Source organism: Oryzias melastigma, linkage group LG15, assembly GCF_002922805.2.
Source record: "Oryzias melastigma strain HK-1 linkage group LG15, ASM292280v2, whole genome shotgun sequence".
Taxonomy (NCBI): Eukaryota; Metazoa; Chordata; class Actinopteri; order Beloniformes; family Adrianichthyidae; genus Oryzias; species Oryzias melastigma.
In genome coordinates this window covers 30,519,296-30,533,653 of record NC_050526.1, presented here as the reverse complement: position 1 = coordinate 30,533,653, position 14,358 = coordinate 30,519,296, and the positions used below count along the sequence as shown (strand labels likewise).

General features: G+C 41.2%; 1 long non-coding RNA gene across 1 annotated transcript; it reads left to right on the top strand.

Annotated features, from left to right (window-relative positions):
• Window positions 1–8,326: 8,326 nt before the first annotated feature.
• Window positions 8,327–11,235, top strand: LOC112140993. Its single transcript, XR_002918305.2, has 2 exons — window positions 8,327–9,699; window positions 10,138–11,235. It is a non-coding gene; the product is annotated as an uncharacterized LOC112140993 (long non-coding RNA).
• The last annotated feature ends 3,123 nt before the right edge of the window (window positions 11,236–14,358 follow it).

The window sequence follows — 14,358 nt, the reverse complement described above, 5'->3', positions numbered from 1 at the left end:
ACATGTTTCAAACAAGGTTGCGAGACAAGTATAGCAATGATGCTAATGTGGCTAAAGCTTCTAACAAGGCTAATGTGTATGAAATCAAATCAAATTTTATTTATAAAAAAGCGTTTTTCATTGCAGCTTAAAGCGCTTTACACTTAAGAACGGACAACAAAATACAAAGAAAAAGAAAAAAACTAAAACCAACTGACCCCTTTCCCTCCGTTCACATATACACTCCATGACCCCATACAGAATACGTACATGCACAAAAAATAAAAACAACAAACCTGTGAATATAAATAACATGCATGTTACAAACAAGTTCGAGAATAATTGTGAACATAGTTAATCAAGTCTGACTGACTGACTTTTCTCTGACTCTTCTGTCTCCCTTAATGCACCTTATATATGACATAAATTTAAAAAAGAATTAATTGACGGTGCATCTAATTATCCAGTGTGCCTTACTTGAAAGCAAACACAAACCTGTCACAGTCGTGGTCTTTGCTCAGGCTACGACCCAAACTATCAGCTTCCTGGAGCTCCAAACTTTTCTGCTCTGACAGTTTCATTTTCCAGTGCTTGTTTTGACACTTTCAAATGATTTTCATAGTAAAGAACACAGGCATTTATGGGAGTAGCTAAAAGCTGAAGGATATATTCAAATTGATCATAAATGTTTTAGTTTGCACAGGCATGAGCTTGATTCACTTCAGAGCTCTGAGGCAGAAACTGCATTAAAGAGTGGAAAAACCCAACTGAAAAGAGGCCAGAAATACTAAAGTACTAAACGGAGCCTTATTTTATTCTGCAGTGGTGCAAAAGTAAATCATTGAAAGAAACTTAAGCATTGGAAAAGTTTTAAAGAAATTCTTGCTTTATAGTGCAATATAAAAACAAAAAAATAGGCAGCTTTGAAGGCTAAAGTTTTGCTTAGCCAGCCAATGATTACACGTAATAAAGCTAACATGGGCACAGAAAAATCAATCAACAAATGATCAGCCCAGTACTGCTAATCAAGTTTCATGCCACTTTCTTGGATCTTAAGTCGTCTTTATTTACCCAAAACCACAGGAGAGTTTTTTTTTTTTTAAGTCAACAGCTTCATATTTCCTATTCAAACATTTTACAAACAAAGCTCGACAGCCTGAACTACTTTAACTGAAGCTTGTAATAACCAAACATGCATGATTGTGTTGCTCAATACTCCTCATCTGCTTAAACACTCAGGCTAACAGTGTTAAAGACTAGAAACCCATTCGCAGATTTTTCTCCTGAACTTTCCATTTTTAAAAGCTTACAAAAAGCTCATATTTCAACACCAAGTTTTTGTTGTTATGGATGAAGTGACTACTTCAATGCTTGCCTTTAAAATCATTTAGTCAAGCCCCAAAACTAATAAAGCATGTAGAAGCTGATATGTAAAGATGATTACTGATGAAAATAGATTACTGATTACAAAAAATTAGAAGACAGAAGTTTTAATAAAATGAGTATGTTAAAGTCATTCTGCTTAATAAGCTAAAAAAAGTTGAAGAAAGTTAATTGAAGTAAAAACCCTGATATAAACTGCAAGGGTGCAACAATAACTGGAAAAAAGTGTCTGTAAAAATGCTCAAATAGTTGAATTAATTTTCACTTTTTTTTAATAGTCGATAAAAAAAAGAAAAACTGAAGTAGCTGGAATAAAAGCGATTCAAACAAACTAAAAAATAAATGTCTGGTGACGGATTAAATATTGTTGATGTTTTTCTATCAGAGAGAATAGTTTTGAGAAGCCTTTTAAGTTTAATTTCAATCAACATTTCAAAAACATAAAGATGAGGAAAAACCCAATTACCCTGAAGAAGCTGAACAGTTTGATATCACAATAATGAGTTAAGGTGTCAGATACAGATATATAAAAAAAATCAAATTCATCTCAATAATCCATACATAATATTTCTATATGAAATAAGTCACTGATTCTCTGACTTTGTATGACAAACTGAAGATCTGCTTCTCTACTTCAGTTTCAATTCAAATTTAAGGCTGGGTATCGATAATTTACAGAATCAATTTGATTCGATTCACCAGAGACTGGATCAATTAGATTCAGATTTTTTTTCCAATTCTTTTGATCCACTTAATTTAATTCAATTCAATTTTGAGTTTACACATTTAGACACATTTTTTTAGATTTGTTTAGTTGTTCTGATACATTTCACATACTGCAAAATGTATTAGTGAAATAATTAGATTGCTGATAGAATACAGTGTTATATGGATTCTCAAACAAAATGTTCAGATCATTAACATTGTAAACATTGTTCTGCTTGTCCTGGAGGGCGTTTCAGTTTGCCCACTAGGTGGCAATCGCTCGCTTGCAGTACACTTTTTTTCAAGAAGAATAAGCAAATAATTAGCAAAAGAAAACTGGTTACTTTTCAAATGTTTCTGTAAAAGAGTTTGGAAAATTAATGCCTGCGAAAATTTAAAGATGTTCATTTAGTCAGCAATGTATGGTTACGTTGATCGAGTGTTAACATTAGCCGTCCTATGGGAAATTTCATTAAATGTTAGCATCAAGATAGTGGACTTTAGCTTTATGTGCTAGATCAATCTCTATTTTTATGGATCGATTATTGATCTATTAAGCTTAGATAGATTCAAATCGATTTTACTGACCCGGCCCTAGTCAAATCCCATTTTAAGATTTTAATTTCCCTCAAAGAAAGCAAAAATTCGACAGTGATAAAAGTAGTAGGACGCAACTTAAGAATGGCTTCAACCACAGCCCTTCTGCAAAAGCTGGTCAGCTTCTGCTAAGCCGCTCCAACAAGCTCTCTGTGCTCTCCCCCCTCCATTGTCTCAGAGGGAACATATCATGTGTTTAGACAAACTTTGCTTCCATGCGCTTGACTCGCAGCCTCGACACGAAGAAAGAAACTCCCCAGCTGCTTTACATTTAAATTGAAAATCCAACCTCCCTTTTGCCCTCCTTCCTGAAGTACACAAACATCCTTGTGCTTTAATCTCCTCCTTTAACCAGCATCTCCAGGCAGCACGAAACAGGAAATTCCCGCCTTATCCGGACACATTGACAGAAGTTCCAGGAGCAGCTGTGTGAAATCATCAAATATCCCCCTTCCTGCACAGTGTCAGACTTGATTTTACAAAGGCTTCGGTGGAAAAGGCACAAAAGGGAGAACATCTACAGACAGTTAACTAACTCACAAGCAAAAACAGACGACATGAATCACAAACAGGACCTTATGCATAAAAAACTTCACCAAAACAAACTTCACACCTTTTTTCTTTGCACTTTTTTGCCATAACAACTACAGAAAGAACATAAAATTCTTCTAACTTAATTGGAGCTTTTCTACAAGAATGAAGGGACAAGATCTGTTTTACTTTAGACTGAACTGTTAGCTTGGCTAACTCGCGTTTTCTCATTTGTGTTTGACTGGGTTAAGCTTTCATTTATATCATAGTCTGAGTAAATACTGAGCTCTGATTGGCTGTAGTGTGTACGTTGAAAAATGATCATGAACAACTAAAAGATATTTCTGGCAACATAAACAGCAGTTGGTAACCACAATAACAAAAACCTAGAACGAAGCTGGACATGTGTTATTCCATAGTTTATCACAACAGCAAGACTGTCGAAAAGATCAGTCATTTGAATGTCTCTATAATGGACATGCCAGAATCTCCATCAAATTTAACCGTCAACGGTAACGTTGCCTTCAATTTAAATAGCTTGTCATCAGTCTTTAAGTCTTGCTCATCTTATTTCTTAATATAGAGTAAACAATTGTATTATTAGATAATTGAAGAAATTGTTTGTTGATAAACATTTAATGATCAGAGTTAATAATGGATATTTCTTCAATAAAAGTGATATAGGAAACTACTTGTGGACTGTTTGCTTCATCATCTGGTCAAAAACATGACCATCAGCATATATATCAACTCTTCCAACCGTGTTTCAAATGGTTTAGTTTCTTGTGAAAATAAAAGTGCTAATAATTGATTAAAGATTATTTATTTTGTAAGTGACCATGGTAGCAGTGGGAAAATACCCTTCGAGGTATCAGAAATGGATGGACATAACTTTATGTTATCCATTAGTTTTCGATAACGGACACATCATCATCTTTTACATATAGCCTTAAGAACAAAGGGTTTTAGAGAGTCAGAAAGCGTCGCTATATAATAACACTACAGGTTTCCTTAGAGCTATAAGCTTCTGTGGGATTACATCTGTTGGAGGAATCCACAGATCTAAATCATTATTAAAAGTTTTACATTAATATTGTATAATCACCAGGAGCAGCAGAGGGGAGAACTTCTGAGATCTGTTTGCAGCTTTAATGACCCCTTATTTAAATAATATAGTAGTCCAGGTCGCATTAACTAATCAATCCCTTAAGGACTTTTTGCCTTTGATTGCCATCTTTGGAGGTCATTCTGGGTTCTTTACTATTTTTATGGAGCATTTCTTTTGATTTGTTGATTTACGATAAACTTTTTAAATTAAATACCTGTCAGATTAATGTAGTTGCAGTAATAATTACACAAATGTATTTCCTTAACAGAGGACTAAGATATTCTGCCCATGTGTCTTTTAATTCCCTCAGATATCCTCAAACTGTGACACCATCATGTTCAGGACTGCTCAGATTTCTCTACTCCTACGTGCCAGCTTTCATTCATCCTTGGCTTGTTTAATATTAAATGAAACTAGCACTTTAAAGATCCATGTTTATCTCTAGTCAGCTCTAGTCCTGTCATGGTGGTGGAGAAGGTCTCTGAAGCCTCGTCAAAGAAAAAATCTTTCAAGTGCGATCACGTCTCAGCAGATTTCTGCCCCGAAGCGTCATGTTTGATCTTTATCTTGTCAACTGACTCACAATTTCATGAAATTACAGAAACTAGATCCTTGTTTGGAAGCTGGAAAATTGGGGCTGAAACCCCATCTTCAGCTGTGGGATGAGCAGCAGTCGAAGGAGATGACATTCATCATCACCTCTGACCGTCCTGGTCGCACCGACCTGCAGCCACTGCTGTGTGACCGGCTGAGAGCCCCGACTCAGCATGATTTACAGCCTTTTTGAAGCCTGTGCAGAGACTGGTCCCACGCTGCAGAGCACCATGCTGGGATGGATTCATGGTTTAGACGTCTTGCAGAACAGGAGCAGCTCTGCTGATGTAACAGAGGGTCTGAGGGCTGTTTCAGCTGTACGACTGGATTCTATGTTCCCCATAAGAAACACTGAAAGTAACTGTGAGGAAGTGTAAAGCTACTTTGACAAACACCTGAAGATAAATGCACCTTTGAGGAAGAGTTTGTGAGTAGGGAACACAAACAAATAAATGTTATATGTCTTCTACTGCAACTGAGAGAGAAAAAATGTTTACTCTGATGCAGAAATAATTCAGCTTTCATAGACAACATGAAGCTTTCTGAACATGCTTGTCAATATTTTCAGCCTCATCTGAATAAACTGAAGCCTTTACTTTATTCAACTGTTCGTTCCTTTCAGGCTTGACGATGAATAAACATTTTCCCCTCATTTTTTAGCCTTCAAACTCTTTAATGTTGTTGCTTGAGGTCAACCAGCAGAGGAAGAGGAACTCTCAGCTTTTCCTGTTTCTCTTTCATGGTGAGACAAAGATCATGGTCAGTGTTTGGTGTCTTGCAGGCATAGCAGCATGTTAGAGGGAAATGGTAAAGCCACACAAAGACAGCCAAACACTCAGCTGCATGTTCCAGTAAACAACAGAGAGCCCGGAGCTTTGGTCCGTCTTACTGAGCTGCAGTTCTGCTTAGTCTTTTCAGCTCTGAAGGTGTTATAAATCTACAGTTTCAATCTTCAGGGGTTTAGATAGAAGAAAACACAACTGGAAGTGAGTTTTGTAAAAACATAATGAAAAAAACTAACCCCTTTACAGAACCAGCAGAGCTCCCCCATGTGCTGCCTCCTCTATAGTGTTAAACATGAACTCACTGAAGAGCATCAGGGAGGATTTGACTGTGTTGTGCTGAGCCGTCTGTTTCCCACTGGGAGCAGCTTCCCTAAAAACCCATGGAACCAGACACCAAACATCGACACTGAAGCATCGTCTGTGACGGACAGTACCATGCCATGTAAACAGTCAGCTTTAGCATAGGGATCACTGCACCAATATCCATGTTTTCAAATGTCAAGAAGAGGTTTTAATTAACCTCCAAATCCTGTTATCCACTGGTGACCCAACTCCTTTTTCATCCAATTTCCTGCCGGTTCCCCTCATGTGGATGAAGGACTCGTGTAATTACGGGTGACAGGCTGACTGATGGTTGGTATTTCACTGTGAGGGGTGATGGGGGCCCATACATTTAGGACAAATGTGGACTGAACCACACTGAGAAATGCACAGCTCACCCGTGTTAATTCAGATCTGAGACGTCCAGACCCGGCAAGATCCATCCACACATTCAGCTACTTTGAAGAAACTCCAAACAATATGAAGTCCCTCAGCACAGATCGAATATTCCAGCTCCTGAGATCTCAGCACAGTTTTAACGAGGTCAGCAGAGACACAGCGGCTTGCAGGAACAAGGGTGTTAATTGGCCTTAATGGGCTGTGCTGCAGTGGAGGAGCGAAGGAAATTTGTTCAAAAACCTGCCAAACAGCCATCACAAGGGCTTAGTGGCTGATAGAGGTTGGATATCCAAGACAAAAACCACTTCTGCACAATGTTAAGAAGTTTATGTGGCAAAGCAGCTTCTGGAAACCCCACTGCAAGGTGTGCAAACAGGTGACTGTTGGCTGGAAAACTGTCAGTGCTGCTGTGTGCCAGCAGCTTTTCTGCCCACAGTGGTCAAAGGAAACCTGGATGTTTCTGGAGGTCCTTTCATGACACATCCTTCTGAATGCTGCTTTATTAAAGCTATCGAGTCAACACACCCCGCACGCTCTACAACTTCTTCTCTGCAGGTGTGAGCAGAACACTGCTGTGAGCGGGGATGTTGATGTGTGGGGGCCTCCTGCATGAAGGGATGCTGTGTGGACTCTCAGAGCAGAAAAGGCTCAGAGCATGCAGGTCACACAGAGTGGGTGGCTAATAACTGTGAGTCAGGTTCACGGCTGGACAGCGGCAGGTCTTCCTGACCCCTCTGGGCCAAACGAGCACAACAGAGAGGAGGAAACCGTCAGACTGAGACATGTCTTCGCCAACACACAGTCTGCCTCAGTGGACAGATAATGTGCATCAAAGCGACACGACGTTGAGGCACCAGAAAGATGTCGCCTCCAGCACTTTGCCATTTCAGAGCAGCCGTTCCATTTCGTTGCAGAGAAAATTTTATTTAGCTTTTTTTTTTTTTAATATAAACTAAGGTTCTGAAGTGCACTATGTGGACAAGTGTACTGGGTCAGATTAAAGCTTGTCCCGGAGGAGCACTGCTCTCCAATAATAACAGAAGCAAAGTCGCATCACAATAAGCTTCATTTTTTAACTCTGACATTTCCCGACAGAAACTTAAATCTCCTGATATTGTGATACTTTTACACAACAGAATTTATTAACAAAAATAAGCTCCAAGTTTGTATGTGTGTTTGTATGACCTTTTTGCTGTTCAAAAAACAAGTTGCTGTTTTTTTGGTTGTATTTTAAATGTTAGAGACATCCTAAACCATCAAGACAACTTGCACCCGATCACAGTCTTCATTTCTCCAGGACAGAATCCCTTAATTTTCCCAAACAGCACAGCCTCAATATCAGCTATATCTTTAGGCTACCGTCTCTAAATAAAGGCAAGAAATCTGGACACTACAACAAAAGCAGTTGGATATGACCTCCACAAGTCTCAAAGGCGTTCACATGTTGATTTGATTAGCTTGGGCAATAAAGATCAAACCAGAATGCAGATTGCTTGGGGTTCATCAACAGTCTAAAAGATAACCCAAAACAAAGGAAAACAAAGGAGAAGAAAACCCATCCAGGTCTGCAGGTCTGCTGGAGATGCAGAAGTGAAATCCCTCTTTGGTTCACTCTCTGCTAATTTGAGGATTCAGTTAAAAGCAGATGATAATAGTCATTTTCAGTTGAAGCAGAATCCACTCTGCATGAACAGTTGGTGTGTAGAGAGGATGGAAATGCAAGATGATAAAAAAGGAAACTTGGACTGACACTTTAGAGTCAAAGGACAAGGAGAATTTGCTGCTCCATGACTCGCATTTACAAATTCAGTCCAACTAGGAGATTGAAGAAAGCATCTAAAGAGCACTTGACTTTTTCTTTCTCAAAACTCAAACCGTTTCAGAACAGGCAGCAAGGAGGAATCATCAACACCCAGCAGGATGTGGATTTATAAAGAGGGCAGAGCAGAATCCCCTCTGACATGTACAAAGAAACAGAGGAGAAGGAGGCTGAACTAGAGCATCACTTTGCTGGTCTTTCTCTCCAGCCACGCAGAGAGGAATGCATAGGTTTCTGCACAGAGCCCCCATCTTCTCAGTGACGTCCTCTTTTTCCTTCACACAGTCACATCCATCCTCAATTCCACTGTTGCCTCTAGCTGTGGCCCCCTCCTCCTCCTCTTCCTCCTCCCCTCTTCCCAGGTCTGCAGGAGCAGTGGCACTGGCTTGCACTGATGGGGATACACTAGAATCGTCTGGATTTCTTTCGCAGCTTTTTGCATTTGCCTTTTGTTTAGGTGGGAGCGGCGCGCTCCACCAGCCCCCACAGCGGCGAGAGAGGAGGAGACAACTGTAAGCGTGAGCGATATCATCTCCCCCTCCCTCTCCTGTCTCATACAGCCCCCCCCTCGCTCTCGTGCTCCTGTTCCTTCATTGCCACGGCCATCAGGACCCGTCCTCCCTCTCCCAGCATCATTCTGCTTGGTTATGCAATGCACGGTGCTCCCCGGTGACTCGCTGCCGAGGCTGGTGGAAGACGCAGGCTTCCTTTGGCTCTGCTCCGTGGGATTTTTCATGGCTTCTGGTTTCTCTGGAATATCACCTGTCACACTCTCCTAATTTGGGAGCTGCCTGTTCTCATCCCCCCCGCCCCCCTCTCAGAGGAGGCTGGCTGTCACCGAACGCCTGCAGACTCAAACACGCTCACTGTTGGCATGTGGGCTTCAGTGACGGGTAGGAGGCTTACTGAAATGTTCAACTCCTGCTGATCCTCAAAGGAGGCAAAACAAGCGACTGTGTGCTGAGGAACGAGGGGGTGGCACAGAGACGATGTGGAGGGAGCTGGAGAAGATGAGCAGAGGAGTTTAGACAAAGCAGGAGAAGAAAAATTAAAAAAAAGAAAAGATGCAGAGGTAAAGGACTGAAGGAATGGTGGGGAGGTAAGACGGAGCCAATGAGGAGAGGCTTTCTCCTCAGTAACAGGCTGAGTGTCTGAGCAGCAGAAACACAGCTTTGCTTTTATGGACCGACTGTTTGGACTCAAGTGCTGGAACTTAATCTAAGGGGAAGCTGGGGGAGGGGGGGTCCTGAACTTTACAGGTGTCGCTTTTGACGTGAAGGCAGAAGAAGAAACGCAAGGCTTGTGGCTTCCTCTCCCCGTTGCCTCTTCTGCTGCTGAGGGAATGCGACTCCGTCCCAGAGAGCACCCGGTTTCTTAGCCTCCATCTCCATATGCAGCATGATTTTTAAAGCCACATTTCTTCTGGAAGGACTTCAGAAAGCATGGTGGATGATGGTGTGCACCCAAAAAGCCATTGGGTAAGGCACCTTCTCTTTTCTGTGGTTGTGTTCATGTCCCTGGCGTCACTGAACTCTTAATGGTATAAGGGGGTGACATTGGCTTCATTTACAGGAAAGATGTTAAGGGTGACGACTGTGGGGGAACTGAACTACAGAAACTATGAATGTTTGATAAAATGGGTAAAAAGGGTGAAGTGTGCTTTAAATGATGTGAGGAAAAGCCGCCAAGCGTCACTGTGTCGTATTAACCGTTTCACTGCGTGACTCACCATAAGCTGTTAAGGACTTCAGAAACTCATTTGGGGGGGCTTCACAACTGTTTATTTTGGTCTAGTTTGCAGCCAGCCTCAGCTCTGATGAGGAATTTCAGTATGACGGGGTTCCATGAGGGGGACAGAGTTTTCAGTAGCACTGTGTGGTTGACCTCTGTCTAACTCAGTGTCTCCATTTCTCTAGATGAATGTCCCTTTGCCAGGTTAGTTGAGCACCAGGATCATGGGCACTACTGTTGTCACTCTTGATGATGTGCGGGCTCTGGAGGTCAAGGAGGAGCAGGAGGAGTCCATCTTAGCCCTGTTGGGCATCATCGGAACATTCCTGAACCTGTTCGTGATCGTGTTTGTTTACATCTACACCACACTGTGAAGAGGCGAGGGCCAAGAAAAGTCAGGAGCAAAGCCTGTGAGGAGCTAAGAGCAGGTGTCTGCAGAGAAGGACAAAGCTGGCTGAGAATGCCGCCCGACCTGAACCTTGACTGGAAACAAAGGACGGGTAGAATGGCCAGACTGGCTAAGGATGAAGGAGAAGGAGCCATGTTGCCAAATCCCAGCTATGGGCTGTGGAGATAACAAAGGGCTGGAGGATACGAGGACAGTTCTCAGCTGAAATCGGGCTGAGAGGAGCCCAACTGAAACGAAGAAAGCCCCCATAAAGGATTGGAAATACAAACTTTCCTTTGATAGAATGTTTATTGACAGCTGGACTAAAGGGAAATAGAAACTGATTCCTTTTAACTGTGCAATTTCTTTGACTTTACGGTGAAGTTGGGATACAGCCATGGCCATCTACCTACAAGGACATGGGAGGAGCAATTTCAGAAGTGAACCCAGCACAAACTATGCTGGTTTGAGAACAATGGTGGCCAAAATGGCTACAAAACTTGAGACTTTCAGAGAAACGTGGCTGCCACCTGCAATCACCCCCAAACTGGCTCTTCACTCAGACTTTTCATTCAACCAAAATAAAGGTCTCATCTACTTTACAGTTACAGGGAATTCTACAAGAAACTTTCAAAAATCAAAAAACACTAACATTGAGTTATTTTTATATCAGCAAAAAACAACCTGTACTTAAATAATTTAGCTAATTTTCATGAAAACTGGACTGGTCCCGTTGTTTTTCTGCAATTCCAACCATCATGTGAAGTTAGTGAAGGGTGTTTGAAGGTTTTCTGCATTCATTCATCCTTGTTCGTTTAAGAGCAGTAATAGGAGTACTATTCTCTGTATTTAAAATGCCTTTTTAAATAAATATTTGAACTATGTTTCAATGTGACATGCCTTCAGGTGTATTTAAAAAATAGACCCAAAAAAGAAAGGTTAAACTTTCTCATTCAGATCAGAGGATGGCAATGAGCCCATAAATACTTACCAGTAAGTGGTGTTTAAAAAATGTGTGGGGGGTTTAAATCTTCAGATACAATGGTTCTCAGGCAGCTTGGAAGCTGAGGTAAACCTCTTGTGACACTAGAGATTGTTTTAGGTGAATAATAGCAGAGCAAATGGAGATAGATTTCAAAGGTGCACCCAATCAGTCCAAGACATTGTGGTGGGATGCATTTCTGGTTCTTTACTAGTCCCTATAGAGTTTTATTTGGTGTAAATGGTCTTCAATGAATGCCAAGCGGGGAAAAATTACAAGCAAATCCCCGATGGGCCAGTCAACTTCTAACTACACAGCAGCATCTGCCACTAAATAAAAGTAATTGGAGCACAGCAGCCACAGCCTGACTGGTTCCCCCTCTAACAAAATAACCTGAAATCCTTGAAGTTTGATGCAAGGCCAGTTCTAAGGCATGGAGGTGCCATTATCAACCAAACTAAAGAAACGTGGTGATCATTAAGTGAGCAACAAAACCTGAAGGAGAGTGGGCTTTCTCTTTGGGTAATTGAGAGCCGTGGTGACATTCAAAGGTTTTAGCTCTCATTAGCGGCTTAGTCCTTGGTGATGGAAAGCCAGGCGATGGCGGGAAAAGGTAATGTTTCCCAGAAGGCTTTGCTAAGACATAGATGATTAATGTGGAGAGGCTCACTGGGGTGACTGGGCGGCAAAGCTCAGACGCTGGTGGAAAGAAGCGAGAGGAGGTAAATGCCTGCCTGCCCATCAGGGAATTAGAAAGGAAATGTTCTTAGCTTTAGGAAGAAGTTTGAATCGTTTACTAAAAGATGTTTCTGTGCAGACCAGAGCCTGAAGCTTTGGAAGTGGGCTTCAGTTCTCTCTCATGCACAGATCACACCTGCATCAAGAGTTCCACAAGAAGAAGCACTACAATTAAAAAAAAAAGTACAAAACCAATTAAAATAAAGTGACCCACCTCCATCTTTTTAAATCAAATTTGCTAGCTAGAATGCTAGCATAATTAGTAATTACTAATGGATTTTACTTGCAGTCTATGAAAAATGAGTGATTAGCCAATATAGAAGTACATTTTTTTATAAACTACAACATTCAACCTTTTATGAAACTTTTGGAATTGTGTAAAAAAGGTAAACAACTACTTGAATAAGAAAGAAAAAAAATTGACTTAACCCTGTTTGAAGGGGGAAATTATCACAGGTTGCTAAGCAACAGCCGATGAAGACAGTGGTGTGAAACTGAACACGAGCATCTTCTGAGCACTGGAGACTTGGCGATACATCGCTCAGTCTTCTGTGCTCCAGCCGGGGAGAACAGGAAGAAAGTTAAGCACGAGCAGGACGGGGGAATGGATTCAGGCTGCAGTTGAAACAGAGGATCTGCCTCGTCATGGGAACGGTCGGAGATGCAGCTAGAATGATAATCTGTGCAGCTGTTTGAGAAAGAAGGTGTGCGTCACTTTAGGTGAGGTCATGGGGGTGTAATGTAAATCAGATACGTTTTTCAGATATCAAGGCTTCTCTCATTTGCGACTTTTTGTTGTGATGTAAAAGTAAAAAGATGACTGCTTGCTGTGTTTGTGTTAAGGAGAAACAAATGTAAGCAACAACTCATTCTGTAAGTAAGCGTCATGATCACCAACCAGGAAATGTGATCATTGATGAGTACAGAGTGGACTCAGTGACTTAGACTTCACAAGCTAACAGAATAAACAAAGATTTCTTCACATCAGTGAGGCAGGAGAGCCAGTTCAACCTGACAGACTGTGCAGTGACCCATCCATTCATTTTGGATTTTTCTACCTGGTGCTTTAAAAGCTAAGAGGTGAAGTTAGGAAAAGTATTAGTGGTCATTCTCGCTCTCCATAAACTAATGCCTAGGTCACAACAGTGTTCTCAGGTGGATATGTCTGCAAGCAAGAAAAAGGGTTAACTGGTGCAGCGTATGCAGGTGGCCTGCACTAAATATTAAGATTGTACACCCCTTAGTGAGCCTGCAGAGTGAAAATGTTCACGTACACTTTTCTTCAGGCATGTGGTAGCAAACACTTAAACAACATGTAAGGTTAAGTAAAGTCGAAGTAGGTGAGATGCAGGCAAGTCATAAGGATAGGTCATTTTTTAAACCCCCTAAATCCTGCACACTGCAAAAAGACCCCATTAACTCAGATCAAGGGATAAGTCCACGTTTCTTGCGTGATCAATGCATGAGGCTTGCTGATAGAAATGAGAAGATTGGACAACAGAGTGTAGTTTCCGAAGGCATCCAACAGGCTTTTACACCTTCACCATCTGCAAGTGCAAAATTTGCATGTGGTCAGTAAGGAACCAGAACAGGCACCGTACAAATGACAAGAGTCTAAGGACACTGTATGAAAGGATTACCAATATGTCATAAGTGCAAACAACTTGTATTTTTCTTAAAAATACATCACTATAATTTTATGACATATGTGACAGTTGTACGTTCCATTTTCATGACATACCTTGAGGGGGCAGTACGATTGTTAAGGGAATTTTAAGACACATCTGTGCTCCCACTGAAGATACGGTCACTCCTGTCTGCGACCCTTGACGGGGTTGGACAACTCAAAAACCCACAGCAGCGATGCGAGTCAAGCCCCTGAATGGGTGCATGTGACGTAAATCTGTCCAACAAATCATCCAATGGTGAAAACAAATACTCAGAGATATTTGATTTTTGACGTTACTTGACAAGATAATATTTTTAAGCAGGTGTTACTCAGAAAATAACCAGCATAAGATGTTTAATTCCATGTTTTTTACAGATGGGAAACCAACTCTCTCATGTGTCAAAGTTAATTCTAAATGTGTAAATTTCAATAAAGAAACTTTTCGCTTTAGCTCTATTCCACCTGCATACCGTCTGGAGGTACAAAAAGAAGATGAATCAAGGGCTGCGTGACTTGGAACGAGGAAGAGTGAAACAAGCCATTCATCACAATGAGGCAGCTGTCATGTAAGGAGCACAAAGCCACGCTGCGCTTTCCAGTTTCCTTTAAATGTGTGTGAACAGTTTTCA